Genomic DNA, 17,165 nt, shown 5'->3' on the forward strand with positions numbered 1-17,165 from the left:
AGCTACGCTTACTTTGGGGCTAGATAGCGATGTGTGTATTTTCGTGAAAATTTATTTATGTAATACATATTTTAATTGTTTAAATTAAACGCACATTTATGTGAAAAGTTAGAATTGCGTGTCGGGCTTAGAACAATACTCATTGCTCTTAGATGCCAGGAATTTATTTATATTTTTGTACCATAAAATGTGAATGAGAACATATGATACAAGAAGTGTATAAAGGAAAACTTATCTCTATAAGATATTTCTTCCAGCTACCCTAGCATGTGAGTAAGATGATTTTATTGTGGTACAGGTCAAATAAAGGTACAATAAACTAAAGGAATTCTAGATAGATAAAATAAAATGAAAATAAGCAGTCTACGAATCGCACCGGCCATTTTATATTTAACTACAGTGACAGCAAACGACGCGCACCTGACATAATTTAGGCGGGAAAGTGTCAACCCGTATCAAAGGAATGAAATCATAAAACCCTTGTCCGCACAGATTTGTCGCGCGATAAACGCGTCGCGTGTGTACCGATAAATTGTCGCGATAACGCCGACCGTGTGGAATGGGCATTACGGGCTTTTTGTGCCGGTATTTATGTCCCGCCTTTGCTTGTTTTATGTCACGGTATGCCGCGTAGTTCCTATGAGTAGTTTGTAATTAGTTTTATTTTAATTGCATTATTAATATGGTGAAGCGGCGATAGCCCAATGGTTAGGATTTCGACTTAATTTTTGAGGGGCGAGTTCGAAATCACGCACCTCTCTCTAACTTTTAAAGTTAAGTTAGGTGCGTTTTTAGCAGTTAAAATAGCACTTGTTTCAACGGTAAAAGGAAAACATCGTGAGGTAACCTGCATGCCTGAGAGTTCTGAATGTTCTCACGAGTGTACGATTGTACGAGTCCACCAATCTGCACTGGGCCAGCATGGTGAACTACGGCCTTAACCCCTTCTTATTGTGGGAGGATACCCGTGTACTGTAATGGGCAGGTAATGAGTTGTGTAACAGTAAATTTATAGAGTGGATAAATAATTAAACTTTTGATAACTATAAATTCATATTTGCCGGATATTTTATGAAATAGTTAATAGATAGTTTTCAAGAAACAATTAAAATTATATTTGATTAATAACCAATGTTCATGACATTGAGTTGGTGAGTATTTTGATATAAATACGACTGCATTATCGATGCACCGCAGTCCTACTTGGACTCGAATGATGCAAAGATACCTCCCGGTGTCTTAGTCGTTTATCAGTTGATATGATGATGAGTCTGATGTTTAATATAGTGGTTTGTTGGTCTGGTAGTCGGCATGCTCAACTATATATCACAACGTCCAAGGTTTGATTTCTGCTAAGATTTCTCCGTATCCGCCCAGAGCTCAATGAAGATAAGCAGTTAAAAAACTAAATGGATCTAACAACTCCCTTATTAACTCCATCGGTTTAATTGCTTTTAACTTCAGACGCGATTATAGAAAATTGAGTAAAAGAAACAGCACTGCATTCTAGTGAGAAGAACTAACATGAAACTCTGCGATCTCTACGTAATATTTGAATTAAATTTTAAAGATAACTCGTAATGCAAAGGTAGGTGAGATTATGCATCCCACTTTCAATGTAGGCTCTGGGTAGTAGGGTATAGTGTAGACTAATTTACCTTGACCTTTCCTAATATCGATAGTAAATACTTACGATTCACAGAACAATTAAAAATCTTTTATAAATCTTCTGTATCGAATCAGCTTTCTAAATATATATAAGACACTTACTATATCATTAACTAGCTGTTTCCCGCGACTTCGTCTGCGGTTGATTTTGATTTTTGATGTGGCATTCAATTTAGTTCAAGTTTTAAAAAAAATTTAAAATTCAGTATAGCTAAGCTTTAAATAAGGGGTTTGCTGCTGTCCGCTGAGTAGTTCTGTCCTCTATCTCCAACCACATTCATCAAATCTACACAAAGTTTGGGCAAAATTAAACACATATTATAACCTTTATAGTACAAAAATAATGATTTAAATCGGTTATAATTTGTCGGAGTTATGGTGTCAAATCGTCAAACACTCATCCCCTCTCCCAAAGGAACCCAGCTTAATGCCGGGATAAAAAGTTCGAAAGTAGAAAGAAGTAAGATCCTATATTACTTCTAACACTCCCAAGAATATGTGTACAAAGTTTCATGAGGATCGGTTAAGTAGTTTTTGCGTGAAAGCGTCACAAACAAACTTACATTGACATTTATAATATTATCATCATCATCATTTATCATTTATTATTTATTAACACCAGGCTCTCCACATTGTAACAAGCTACAATAATATTCTTAGCTACTTTGGTCACATTGCTCGACGCCTGCCCAGTAATATGGATAAGTTAATACAGTGGCCATACGTACAACGGACGGTCCCAGACCAACCAAGTGCGGAAAAGGCCCAGGAACAGAAGAAGAAGAAGTTAATACTTGTAGGTAAGGTGGAGGGTAAAAGACCACGTGGCCGATCACCTCGTCGCTGGTCTGACCAGGTAAAGTCGCTCACAGGCTTCCCTATCACAGAAGCTATCAAAAAGGCCGAGGATAGAACAGGATTGAAGGCTGTAGTAAAAAACTCTACGAAGGAACTTGAATCCGGACACGATTCAGTAATGAAGTACCTAAACGACGAAGAAGAAGAAGAACTATATCTATACTTATAGTAAAACTGTAACTGGAAGATTTCTGTACATATATTATGAAAATTTTTACCGGGGGATGCTTTATGATTAATACGGAGTCCAAAACAGATTTTTATTTAATTTTTGTCTGTCTGTCTGTCTGTCCGGGCATCGCGTTAAAACCACTGAACGGATTTAAATGCAATTTGGTATAGTGGTAGCTGATATTCCGGGTCAACATATAGGCTACTTTTTATCCCGTTAAACAAACAGTTTCCTCCGGAATGAAAGTTTTTATCAATTTTACTTCACAACTCCGTTAAATTTTAACCGATTTTTGTAATTCTTTTTTTTATTTGAAAGTGTATGCTATCAAGCATGTATTGTTTTTAATGATGATGATTTAATAAATATTGTCGGAGATAAAGGACGTAACTCTTCACAAATAACAGCAAGAAACAGGGCTTATGTGACAACGATTGAATCATGCGTACCATCCTACTAGTATTATTAATGCGTATGTTTGTGAGGATGGATGTATCAAATATTTACAACTTACTAACTCAGAATACCACGTAAAATAATAGCAGGTACATAGCTAGATCCTATGATTGTGATGAGATCAGATCTATTCCAGCTTCTTGATCGACTTATACGCGGACGAAGTCGCGAGGGTCCGCTAGTGATAACTAAAAGTAATGTCGAGAAAAACGCTGAACTGTAAGAGCGGAAAAGCCAAACAGGCATGTGCACCGCGAAGCTTTCAAAACGAATGGGTACGTTATTACTAAAAGATACGAGTCCAGATAGCAAAATCATGTAAACAATAAATAACACTAACTGTGAGCGCATCAAATACTTGTGCTAACTAACTGGTTTGTTTTATTAAGATAATTTATATACAATGATAACATTGACGTGTCTCGGGCTGGAGCGAATAAATCTGTCGAAAGTGATAAATTATTGTGTATTCAACTTAATTTATGTTATGAGGAGAAAATGCTAAGGATTTTTAATAGGGAAAGGCTTCATATTTTGCTCAAATATTTATCATTGTATCATTTTTATTGGTGTTTTCCAAGCACGGAAAACACTAATAAAAAGCAAAATATTTATATATATACTATAGTTATATTTATATATATATATATATATATATATATTTTATTTATATTTATATATTTGTATAATTTTTAAATCTTATTTATTGCACCACCTACCTCTTTTTCTACGTTTTTTCCTTTTACGCCATTGGTTGCCTGGAAGAAATCGCTATGTAGCGATAAGGCCACCAAATTGTACTCTCTTGATTGTATTTATATCTTTGTAACTACTTTTTGTTTCTTTGGTGTACAATAAAAGTGTATTCATTCATTCATTCACGGTTTTTGATGGAATTCTATTCACTTTACGTCTGTTTTAAGTTATTTTTGCTAGCGACATGTTTGTGTTTTTTAACTGTAACAATACAGATTTGTCTGGAGGAAGGCTCCTAGGCCGTAGTCAGTGGCGTGCATTGAGGGTATGCAATAAGCGAGCAGATGATATACAAGGAAAAAAATGTCCAGTATGAGTTATAAAAAACCTTAAAGATCGGCATTGTAAAAATTAAAAAACGACTACCCTTCAGTTTTTATAACTCGTACTGGAGATTTTCTTGATTTTATTTTGTCTGAATACCCTGTGCATAACCTCTATGCACGCGATTAAATAATAATAAAAAAAGAAAACGGAAAAAAAATTAAGCTAGTATATTAGGCCTAGATTATAAGCACTTTTGAACGTTAAGTCAGTCTGTTTGTAGTGACTACGATTATTCTACCTCTTAAACTTAATATTTTTAGTTGATTTTTTTCTCTAAAACGGTACTTATCTGCATAACTATTTAAGAAAATAACCTTTAAACTCTATGGAGCCGAATAATAGTATTAAGTTAAAATAATATTAAATATTGTTTTCGATGTGGTGTAATACTTTACGACAAGTCGCAGGATCAAAAACGGTAGAAGCCAGAGCCGCGAAATCAATATAAAAAAATAAGTGTTGGACATTCTCCAGGCGAAATCATACACTCATAAATCTGTCTCGGATTAGTTTGCTTCAAGTGACCACTTTATTTTGAAGTGTAAACACGTTTGTGTCATTATAAGTTTTGAATCATTCTATCACAGAATATTGTTTACATTGCATGCATTGCATTTAAATAATTTTAGGTAAAATAATAATGCTCTTAGCAGGTAAGTCACAGATACAATATTCAATAGCGCAGGAAAGAGTTATCTAATATATGTACCAGTGATGCAATATAGGCTTTATTATCTAACTTTTAAATTTGAAATACAACAGTAAGAAATCTTCAGAGAGATTTTCCAACTAGGCGGGAAATATAAAAGTGCACAAGTCACTCTCTTCTTTCTCTCTTATAGTCCGATGGGACGGCAACTCTGACAGGACTTAAAAGAGTTCAGAGAGAGAGACAGCTTTACGTACGTTGAATCACTAATTTCAAAACTCGTACTGGTAACGACCACACAATTCAATAGTCTGCCCGCAACACGTCAATAGTATTGACGATATTCTGTATATTTATAATAATACTAGCGTACCCAGCCCGCTTCGCCGGGCTAGATTTAGCTTATTTTAGCTTTATTTTATTTAAACAATAAACTTACATCATTAAATTTTTAATTTAAGTTTCATAATATATCAAATCATTAATTTCTCTCCGTTTTCATTATCTTCTAATCTCTTCTCAAGCGGGTGAAGATCATTATCTACACCCATGTACACCCAACAATAGAATATCATCATAGTAAATAAAAGCTGTATTTGACAATTAGACAGTTCAAAAATAGGAGTGCTCCGATCGTCACCAAACTTTACAAAATTACTCGCCAGGTCAATCCGGAGATTCCCTGAAAGTTTCATTGAAATCGGTCCAGCCGTTTCGGAGCCTATACGGAACATACCCACACACTTTCTTTTTTATATAGATAGATTGCGGGGCACAGATTTAAGAACGTACTGTTACCGTGTACTCTACTAATATAGAAGCATCAAAAACCACTCTAGTAGTATTTCTTAAACAGGTGGTTAGCAACTTCATTCCATTTTGCAGTTGACAGTGATTATTTTACCTCTAATGTTCCAAAAATATTTGAAGTTAATGGGAAAAAGTTTGTGAGCTAGCAACATTACGCGGGTGTGAAGCGAGACGTGCTCAGGGTGTTTCACTGTTTTTGGACACAATGCACTGTATGCAATATGAAGATATGGCTGTATGAGGTGTTATAAGTACGGTGGTGCGGGGCGTATTGAAGAGTTTGAGGTATTGGAAGGTTTCCGCGTAGTTAGAAAAAATCTCCCTAAAGATTGGAAAACGTAAAGAGAGGAAGGATCATCATGATACTGACACAAGTATTTTCTTTTCCACTGTATATTCGCTATAGAATTAATAAATAAATAAATGTCCAACGACAATATACACCCGCCATCTAGTCCCAAAGTAAGCATAGCTTGTGTTATGGGTACTAACATGACCGAGGAAATTTTTTATGAATACTTTATACGTCTAAATACTTATAATATAGATATAAACACCCAGCCACTAAAACATTCATGTTCATCACACAAACATTTTCCAGTTGTGGGAATCGAACCAACGGCCTTGGACTCAAAAAGCAGGGTCGCTGCTCACTGCGCCAATCAGAAACAGAAAGTTCGATGAATAATCAAACTCAAACAATTTGAGGAGTGCAGATGTAAATCACGACGGGAAAGTATATAAAACACGTCGAGTTCGGATACTTTGATCGAATCACGGCCATCTTCATCAAAGAGCGTGGTATTTTGGAAGCGATTGATCGATTCGTAACAGAAGTCTCGATTCTATTTCGATAACGATTCCGGGAACACGGCAAAGTTGATTTGAATTCTAATTAGCAATTACGGTCAGTGATTTAGGATGATGTCTGTAGATGTTTGTTTTAGTTTCGTTTACATTAGCTTTCGATTATAACAAATATAAATGTATTTTTCGACTTAACGAGAACTAGTTATTTACTGACCAACGAAAATTCTTACTAATATTATAAGTAAATGTTAAAGTGTGTTTGTTTCGCCTTATAAATAAATAAAATAGCCTTTAATTCCACAACGTCATTTCATACATACTAATAAACATTTTGATACTTTTAAATTTAATAAACATTAATATATAGATTCGTTAGGTTTGGTATGGTTTTACAATAATATTGAATTAAAATTATGTACTTTAATAATTTATTTATTATATCACGCGTTTCGGATTGCCTGTTGGCAAAGGCCTCCTCAAGCTCCCGCCACTGCTACCTGTCGTGCGCTACTCTGAGCCAGTTAGGTCCCGCAGTCTGTTTAACGTCGTCTTCCCACCTCCTATATGGTCGGCCTCTTTTTCTTTTTCCATCTCGTGGGTTTGTGATGACTTTGCTCCTTTTTTCCTGTCTATCTCTCTGTGAATGCCCTGCCCGTCTCCACATTTGTATGTCAATCTTACTTGGAATACTTATCTTTCGCCTTAAGTAAGAAACTAATCGACTTGATTTTTGGCATAGAGTTAGTTGAAAGGACACAGCTACATAGGCTACAGGTTCCAACGAGAATTGCAAAACCCCGTATAAACGTGGACAACATCTAGTAAATAATAAATGTAAACAAACTGACTTTATTTATGTGAGATGTGATTTATGTGAGAGATAAAAAGACAGTTGGTAGCTGAGTCGTTTTCGGCATTAATTTGCATCAAAATAAGGGCTGAATTCTGCGTGTGCAACTTGAGTTCCGTTTTAAGCTTGAACTTACAAAATAACTATGGATTTTTGGCGTATAAAGTAGGAAAAATCACGAAATTTACAATCTTTTATAGACGAATGTGATTAGAACTATTCAACTGTTAAAAATGGTGGACGGTACGAGACCCAAGAAGTTGATGGAGGACCAACTGGAGGCCGGTGGATTCATGGAGTTCGCGTTCGCCAGGTGGCTACCGGTAATTAATTATTAGTAAAAAGTGTTTATATTTTGTGAAAATCAGCTGTTGCCCGCAGCTTCGTACGCAGTTTTTTGGTTTTTCATGAATCCCCGTTCATAGTCCCAGGATAAAAAGCAGCCTATATGTTAACAACTGGTTGGCGCAATGGGCAGCGACCCTGCTTTCTGAGTCCAAAGTCGTGGGTTCGATTCCCACAGCTGGAAAGTGTTTGTGTGATGGACATGGTTGTTTTTTAGTGTCTGTTTATCTGTATATTATAAGTATTTATGTGTATTATATTCATAAAAATATTGATCGGCTATCTCAGTACCCATAACACAAGCTTCGCTTGATTTGGGGCTGGATAGCGATGTGTGTATTGCCGTAGTATATTTTATTTATTTATTTTTTATGTTAATCCAAGAAATAACCTATCTCCATTCTCCACAAAATTCAGTCAAATTGGTTACGTGGTTTTTGCGTGAATATGTAACACACATCCATGCATCCATCCTTACAAAGTCTCGTATTTATAATATTAGTAGAATTTATTTGATATACCTATAATTCCACCTTACTCTAAATTATAATATTTTCTCTACTACTCTCTACACATCACGGGTCTCCTACCATAATGAGAAGGGGTTAAGGCCATAGTCCACCACTGGCCCTATACGGATAGGTGAACTCAACACACCTTTGAGATCATTATGGAGAACTCTCAGGCATGCAGTAAATAAATAAAATTATGCGATAAATATTGCGCGTTCCACATTTTTAATCATCACAGTCACATCAACCCATAACCGGCCACTACGGAGAACGGGTCTCCTCCCACAATGAGAAGGGTTAAGGCCGTAATCCAACACGCTGGCCTAGTGCGGATTGGTGAACTCTACACACCTTTGAGAACAGAACAATACGTAGAACTCTCAGGCATGCAGGTTTCCTCACGATGTTTTTCTTCACCGTTGAAGCAAGTGATATTTTAATGACTTAAAACGCACATAACTTTGTAAAGTAATAGGTGCGTGCTGGGATTTGAACTCGGCGTCCCGAAAGAGAAGTCGAGCGCCCGCCTAATGCGCTATCACCGCACATTTTTAATAATCCCTACAAATATTATAAATGTCAATGCAAGTTTGTTTGTTACGCTTTCACGCAAAAACTGTTTAACTGATCCTCATGAAACTTTCACACACATTCTTGGAAGTGTTAGAAGTAATATAGAATACTTTTTATCCAGACATTAAGCTCGGCTCCTTTGGGAGAGGGGATGAAAGTGTTTTTTTTTTTTATTAACGATAGGCCAGCGTTTGACGACAATCATGCCCGTTAGAAAGCAATGATGAGGTCTAGGTTGGAGCACGCTTGCCTAGAAAAGCCTATTCACTCTAACCTCCGACAAATACACACACTATAATTCCGACAAATGATAACTGATTTAAATAATTATTTTTAATTTTGCCCAAACTGTGGTTGGAGATAGAGGACAGAACTCCTCAGAGGACAGCAGCAAACCCCCCATTTAAGGCTTCGCAATACTGAATACTTTAATTTTTTTTAAATCTACAACTAAATTTAATGCCACATCAAAAAACAAAATCAAACGCAGACGAAGTCGCGAGAAACAGCTAGTAAAGAATAATTCAATGCTACATTTAATATACTCAAAGGCAATAAACTTACAATTACAAAAGTTACCTTGTGAGTTGTGATTTGTATATAAATGATAATAAATTACAAAAACCCTTTGTGCCTATTCAGATCGCAAGTGAAAAATCACCTTTATTTATCGTATTATAATAATAAATTTTATGAAGTATTATTTATTAATAATTTAATGACCACGTCTTAAAGAAATATTACTACGAAATCCCTTGGCAAAGAACCGGAACTCTTACTTTTCGGAGCTAAGTGCGTTTTATAATTTAAGCAATTGAAGTATCACTTCAACCGTGAAGGAAAACATCTTGAGGAAACCTGCATACCTGAGAGTTTTCCATAATGTTCTCAAAGGTGTGTGAAGACTACCGCACTGGGCCAGCGTGGTCGAGTTTTATCCCTTCTCATTGTGGGAGAAGACCTGTGCCCTGTAGTGGCCTGGTAATGGGTTGATATGATGATGCTGAATTAAAATAAAACAAGTAATAAGCTTTGCCTCAAGCATACATTATACTACTGAATAGCCTGTATGGTCAATGATCTTTGCCTGCCCTGAAGGGGACAAATAAAAAAAACACCAAATAAAAAGCAAAAAATATGGGTCTTTTTTCAAGTCACGATCGAAGAGTACAAATTGAAGTGCACCCTTTTCACTTTTGATCAGTTATTATCTGTGGCATATCGGGAGCCGATCGATATTGTGTATGACTTAGTCAATATACAATCTGACAAGCGCAACGGTAAATTTTTTTGCCGTACTTAATCACTTATTTCAACGTAAGTAAGTAAAGGTAGGTGGTCGCAATTTCACGGAAACGAAACGGTTGTTGGTTTCAATGTTGATTTCATGTTACTTGTTTGATTATTATGTTTTTTTTTAATTTTCGTGTCCACAGAATAATTAAACAGTCCAAAGAATATTCAAACGTGTCTCATTGTAATATGGACCTTTGAAAAAGTAGATCGAAACTGCAACGTTTCCTACTAGATGACGCTACAGTCGCTATAAGACTGATGTGAAAGGCATATACTAATTTTGGCATCGATGGTAGGAGAGCCGTAGCTAAATTGGATAAATAAGCGCTCAGGCCGCGATTGCCAGAGAGTCGCAGGTTCAAATCCTGTCGGTTACGAAAAATTTTATATGCATTTAAATTTATAAAATTAATTTAAAAAATACTGAAACCACACATATATTGAAGCAAAAACCACTCCACTTTAGTAGTGTATCTCGAACAGACGGCTAGTCCCTTAATTTCATTTGGCAGTTGACAGTAATTTATTAACCTCTAATGTGCTAAACGTGCGATAGCTGTGCTGTGGACACAATGCACTGCATGCAATAATGGCTGAGGGTTCTGTATGTTCTTATATCTGTGTTGGTGTCTATTCTACAGGGTGTTTATGAAATTAGAGATTTCGTCCAATTACTAGTAATGTTACAAACTTCTGGATAAGACATATACCATTAAGATTCGATTACCCTTACACTCATACTTAGACGGTCGACTGGCGCAGTGGGCAGCGACCCTGCTTCCGGAGTCCAAGGCCGTGGTTCGATTCCCACAACTGAAAAATGTTTTTCGTTGTCTGGGTGTTTCTTTTTATATTATAAGTATTTATGTATATTATTTATAAAAATATTTATCAGTCGTCATAGTACCCACAACACAAGTTACGCTTACTTTGGGACTATATGGCGATATGTGTATTGTCGTAGTATATATACTTACGAAGAATTGTTTTGAAAACATTTTATTATTAATGCGGCAGGACTTGGAGCTACCGGTCACCATAATCTAAAGCTTAAGTGCAATTCGATCTTTTCATGATAAAAAAAAAACAATAAGAACCAGTTCTGAGACTAGGTCATTAGGATACAGTAAAGTTTGAAATTCGAATTGAAATTGGTTCATCCATGGTACAACTCCAGCACAGTAAATATAGACGCTAACATTTGCTATGCCTCGAGCCACACATATGCTGTTTGTCACAAGAATTTTCAAAATTAAAATCCGAACAACCGTTCGCGTAAACTCTGCTGTGTTTTTGTTACTGTAGATAACGCCTGATATTTTTCTGAGTCCGTAAAATCTACAGATTTTCAACCGACTAAAACAAGGAGGAGGTTCTTAGTTCGACTGTATGTTTTTTTTTTGTTTGTTACTCGATTACTCCAATCATAAACCGCTTTTGATGATTTTTCTCTTATTTGGTACGTAATACTTTAGTCCATTTAAATTTGGTAAAGATTTATTGAAGGGATCCTGGAAAAAACAAGGGAACTCAACAAATATGGTACGCACTCATGTAGAAATTTGACAATTTTTTTAAAGTAACTCGTGCATCTTCTTCTGAAAAGCACCTTATAATGAAGTGGAACTGATGAAGAAGACCCTGGATGGCCGCCGAAACAAAACAATAAGTATATAGTACAACACGGGTTGCGCTTCGATTATAGTATATGGCTGCTAAGTAATTTATGCTCGACACAATAACAAACGCCGATGGTGAAGTGCTGGGAAAACTAAAGTAAAAAAAAAATTGACAAAAAACCCTTTGTTAAACAACTAAAAAGCAAAAAATAAATATTTTAAGTTTGTGCCAAACGGTGTTTAACTAAGTCAATTTTTCGTGTAATTTTTATTTTTATTTTCATTTAGCTATTATGGTCGATGAGTACTCTTAAACTATCTACTCATCGGCTTTTACTTAACACAATCACAGAATAGGCATAAAGAAATTAAAAAAGTTCGTAATTTAAATTCACTACGAAAGTACACAAAAAGCACTGTCTGGAGACGCTTTCGAAATTAGAATCCGAAACGGTCGTATTTTGTTTGTGGTTCAAATATTATTTCTAAGGTGCCTAAGCTCTCTAGCTTTTTAACATCATTAAACTTAAAGCACGAAACCGACTTTTGCCTACGACAAAAAAAAATATCAGTAGAAAAACACATAGTAAAGTAAAGTATTGGGTTAGAAACATTAAAAAAGTAATGTTCGAAATTCAAATTGAAATGTTGTGAGTACACAAATAGCGCTGTCTGGAGACGATTTTCAAAATTAGAATCCGAAGCGGTCGCTTACATTCTGTGTTTATGTTACACCGCCGCTTTATTAGGTGCTAATGATACGCTGCACGCCGACCGACGGAACGATTGACGTTTAAGCTTGACGCACATTGTTGTTTTTCATATTATAAATGCGAATTGTTTGTTTGTTTGTCCTTCCTTCACGCCCCACAGTGTGATTTTTGACCGAAAAGCAGGAATCCTATTTGCTTTTAGATAGAGCATATTTCATTACCAAACGAAGAGTACAAATCCCGCGTGTCAGTTACGTACCTATCCTAGGATATAATATTTTTCTATGGTTTCCGTATAAACCTAAATCTAACGTAAACATATAACCTAAATATATTTTAAAGGATCTTGTCCAAACAACTAAATTTTCTGCATAGAGTTCGTTGAAAGGACGGACGTTACATATGCTACTTTAATCCCAGGAAAATAAATAGTTTCCAACGGATTTAAAAAAAAAACCGTAACAATCGCGAGAAGTCTTTTAATATGAAAGTTTAATTTACGATAATCCGCAAACCTGCATATATCCCTATCCCTATCCCTATCACTACTAATATTATAAATGTCAATGTAAGTTTGTTTGTTACGCTTACACGCAAAAACTACTTAACCAATCCTCATGAAACTTTGTACACATATTTTTGGAAGTGTTAGAAGTAATATAGGATACTTTTTATCCTGACATTCAGCTCGGTTCCTTTGGGAGAGGGGATGAGTGTTTAACGATTTTACACCATAACTCCGACAAATTATAACCGATTTAAATCATTATTTTTGTACTATAAAGGTTATAATATGTGTTTAATTTTGCCCAAACTGTGGTTGGAGAAAGAGGACAGAACTACTCAGCGGACAGCAGCAAACAACTCATTTAAGGCTTACCGATACTGAATATTTTAAATTTTTGGTTTAGAACTACAACTAAATTTAATGACACATCAAAAAACAAAATCAAATGCAGACGAAGTCGCGGGCAACAGCTAGTCTGTATATATTGGCACGAGTAGTTCCTTAACACTGTTGTCAGTACGAGATAAGTAGTAGAAACTGTCACTAATACCCGGGTCGAGCTCAGTTACCAAAAATTCTACATAACAACTTTTTTGTCAGGTGCTGCCAACACAAAGCCTTATTTTTAAGTCAACATTATGGGCTTTGTAATTATTGTGATGAGTGTAGGCTAACCTTTATTAGAGCGTGTTCTATATTTAACAGTATGATTCACTAATCGTCCAGTAAATTATGATTTTAATACTTTGTACCTACATTTTGTGTTATTGATATTGAAATATTTATCAGCATCATCACCCACAAAGTATGTTCCACTCTGGGGAAATTCAAATTCAAATTCAAAACTTCTTTATTCTAGTAGGCCTATCACTGGCACTTATGAAGCGTTTATACATAATAAATCGTTACATGAATTTATTATTGTGAGGGAAAAAGCTCCTTTCTCACTTAGGTTTCAGAGCATAAGCCCTTCACGCTGCTGTACGTATAAACGTATCTTAAATACAATTCGTATTTTATAAATTTAAAATGCATATAAAAATTTTCGGAACCGACAGGATTTGAACCTGCGCCTCTGGCAATCGCGGCCTCAGCGCTTTATCCAATTAAGCTACGGCTCTCCTACCGTCGATGCCTTTCAGCGTCATCTAGTTTTAAAGAATTTAAAGTATTTAAAAATTTAAAGTATTCAGTATCGCTAAGCCTTCAATGAGGGGTTTGCTGCTGTCCGCTGAAGAGTTATGTCCTCTATCTCCAACTACATTCATCAGATCTGCACAAAGTTTGGGCAAAATTAAACACATATTATAACCTCCATAGTACAAAAATTATTATTTAAATCGGTTATAATTTGTCGGAGTTATGGTGTAAAATAGTCCAACACTTTCATTCCCTCTCCCAGAGGCACCGAGCTTAATGTCGGGATAAAAAGTATCCTATATATAAGTGTTAGAAGTAAACACTTATAAAATACGTGTAAAAAGTTTCATGAGGATTGGTTAAGTAGTTTTTACGTGAAAGCGTAACAAACAAACTTACATTCACATTTATAATATTAAGTGGGGAAGTAGGGATTTAGGGATAGGGTTTATTACATTGACATTTATAATATCAATAGGGATAGGGATAGGGATAGGATAGGAAAGGAAAGTAGGGAAGTAGGGATAGGCAAGTAGGGAAGAAGGGATAGGGACGTAGGGAAGTAGGGATTAGTAGGGATATATTTGGCTAAACCGTCCGCATACGATTTGAAATACCTACCTAAAACTATACCATTCAAACTTTTATCTCTTATACCTATAGGTTACAATTTTGTGGGTTATTAATAGTTTAGTGAATTACTATAGGCGATGTCTGTGTGCGTGTGCGTGTCTGTCCGTCAGTCAGTCAGAGATGAGCTATATTAAATTGGGCCTGTATTATCCGTTATTACCTTGCTACGTGGTTAATCCGGCACTGTCGCTACCATCTTAGACAGCATATGAGCCTACTAATAATTATTATAGCTAGCGTATAAATAAACACATTAATAGTTACTTAAATTTGTGATATTGAGTTACATATCTTGATAATTGTTACACAAAATTTTTTATTTTCTTATTCGAAATTCCTATATATAATATGCGTGTGTAAGTTATATTAATAATAATTAAAATGTAGAAACACAAACTAGTTATAAAATAAACAATCAACGATACTTTTTGAGGATACATCTGGGCGGTAGTTTATTATTGAGGGGGACAGGTTGTCATACGATGAGGCGGTCGGACGTGGCATGAGAAGATATTTTGTAAGCACGATTGGTAGAATTCCAAAATATAAGATGTGTTAAATCAGTGTTGTGGAAATTATTTAAAGTTCCTGTTGCTAGGCCTTCAATTATCACTTACGATCAGGTAAGATTGGTTTTTGTAAGTTCCTAATATTGTGTTTCCCACAATCAAGCAGCAAGAGAAGAGAAGAAAGAGAATTTCCGTATCATCTCTGTAACGTTTATTTACGAAGTCAGTGGCAGCGATACGGCCGGAGCCCGCAGTCCGGCGACATATTTAATGGACCAACGGAGAAAACAATTCCTCGCCGAGAGAAACTGCACCGGAGGAAGTGCACTTTACGCCACACGACACGGTTACTATACGTTCTGTCGGAATCGTCTTCAGCTTAATAATTTGTTGGAGAATGTGGGGATAGGACTTGGAATAATACTGGTTTTCACTTATTATATTTGACATATAATCCAGCAGAGTTTCCCCTTACAATTACTTGCTACAGAATGAATGCTTAAGAAGGTAATGCTTCTACTTGTATATATCTCAGGCACCGTGTACAATGTTGTCAACAAAACGAACCAATAATAATATTTTACGATATTAGTTTCCGGTAAGTTATTTCACAAAATATAAAGTTATTTTTCTATTTGGAAAAACATTAAATATTTAAAAAAGTATTATTATTAATTTATATAAAGCAAAATAATACTATTAAAGCAATTCTTTTTAATAATTTTGTAGTGACGTCACAAAATGTTTATGGCGTGGCGTAGGTATCGACCAGGTGGACAACCGCTAACAAGTTATTAATACCCCACGGCTGGTCTTTTTTTTTTTAAATCTAAATGTTTTTGATCATATTTAATAATTACTGAATAAGATAATATATATATATATATATTCTAGCTGTTGCCCGCGACTTCGTCTGCGATTGATTTTGTTTTTTGATGTGGCATTGAATTTAGTTAAAGATCTAAAAAAAATTAAAATATTCAGTATCGCTTAGCCTTAAATGAGGGGTTTGCTGATGTCCGCTGAGGAGTTCTGTCCTCTATCTCCAACTACAGTTTGGGCAAAATTAAACACATATTGTAACCTCTATAGTACAAAAATAATTATTTAAATCGGTTATAATTTGTCGGAGTTATAGTGTAAAATCGTCAAACACTCATCCCCTCTCCCAAAGGAAGCGAGCTTAATGTCGGGATAAAAAGTATCCTATATTACTTCTAACACTTCTTAGAATATGTGTACGAAGTGGCATGACGATCGCTTAAGAAGTTATTGGGTGAAAGCGTAACAAACAAACTTACATTGACATTCATTATATTAGTAGGGATAGGGATATATTTTTATACTGAGACAATACAAACATCGCCATCTAGCACCAAAGTAAGCGTAACTTGTGCTACAGGTACATTATCATCATCATCATATCAACCCGTTTATCAAAACAATGAAATAAAAAAAAAAACTTTCAAAAAATTCTAAATTCTAAATTCATTTATTTCAAGTAGGCCTAAAATAAGCACTTTTGAAACGTCAAGTGTGTCTGTGTGTAGTGACTCTACCACCGGTTCGGAAGGCAGATTCTACCGAGAAGAAGCTGGCAAGAAAATCAGCAGTTGCTCTTTTCCAACATTAACAATTTACATTTTGCATTTCAAAATTCATTTTTCTATCTTGTGAGAGATGAAAGCGGAGCCGGATGCTTCCAAGCAACCTTGTCATTAAGAAATTCATCAATTGTATAATAACCTCGCTGTAATAAATGTGTTTTAACACATTCTTTAAACTTATGCATTGGTAGGTCCAAAATTACCTTAGGAATCATATAATAAAAGAGTATACTCAGTCCCACAAATGACTTCTGCACCTTTCGCAGACGATATGCAGATGTCACTAATTTATGACCATTTCTTGTAAGTCGACTGTTTATATCCACTTTTTGTTTATAAAGACTAATATGTTGT

General features: G+C 35.4%; 1 protein-coding gene across 2 annotated transcripts in view; it reads right to left on the reverse strand.

The window, feature by feature from the left end:
• Positions 1-17,165, reverse strand: part of LOC120630701 (netrin-B-like) — a 221,943-nt gene that overhangs the window by 91,209 nt on the left and 113,569 nt on the right. The window lies entirely within an intron of this gene.

The sequence above is a fragment of the Pararge aegeria genome, chromosome 16 (assembly GCF_905163445.1).
Source record: "Pararge aegeria chromosome 16, ilParAegt1.1, whole genome shotgun sequence".
Classification (NCBI taxonomy): domain Eukaryota; kingdom Metazoa; phylum Arthropoda; class Insecta; order Lepidoptera; family Nymphalidae; genus Pararge; species Pararge aegeria.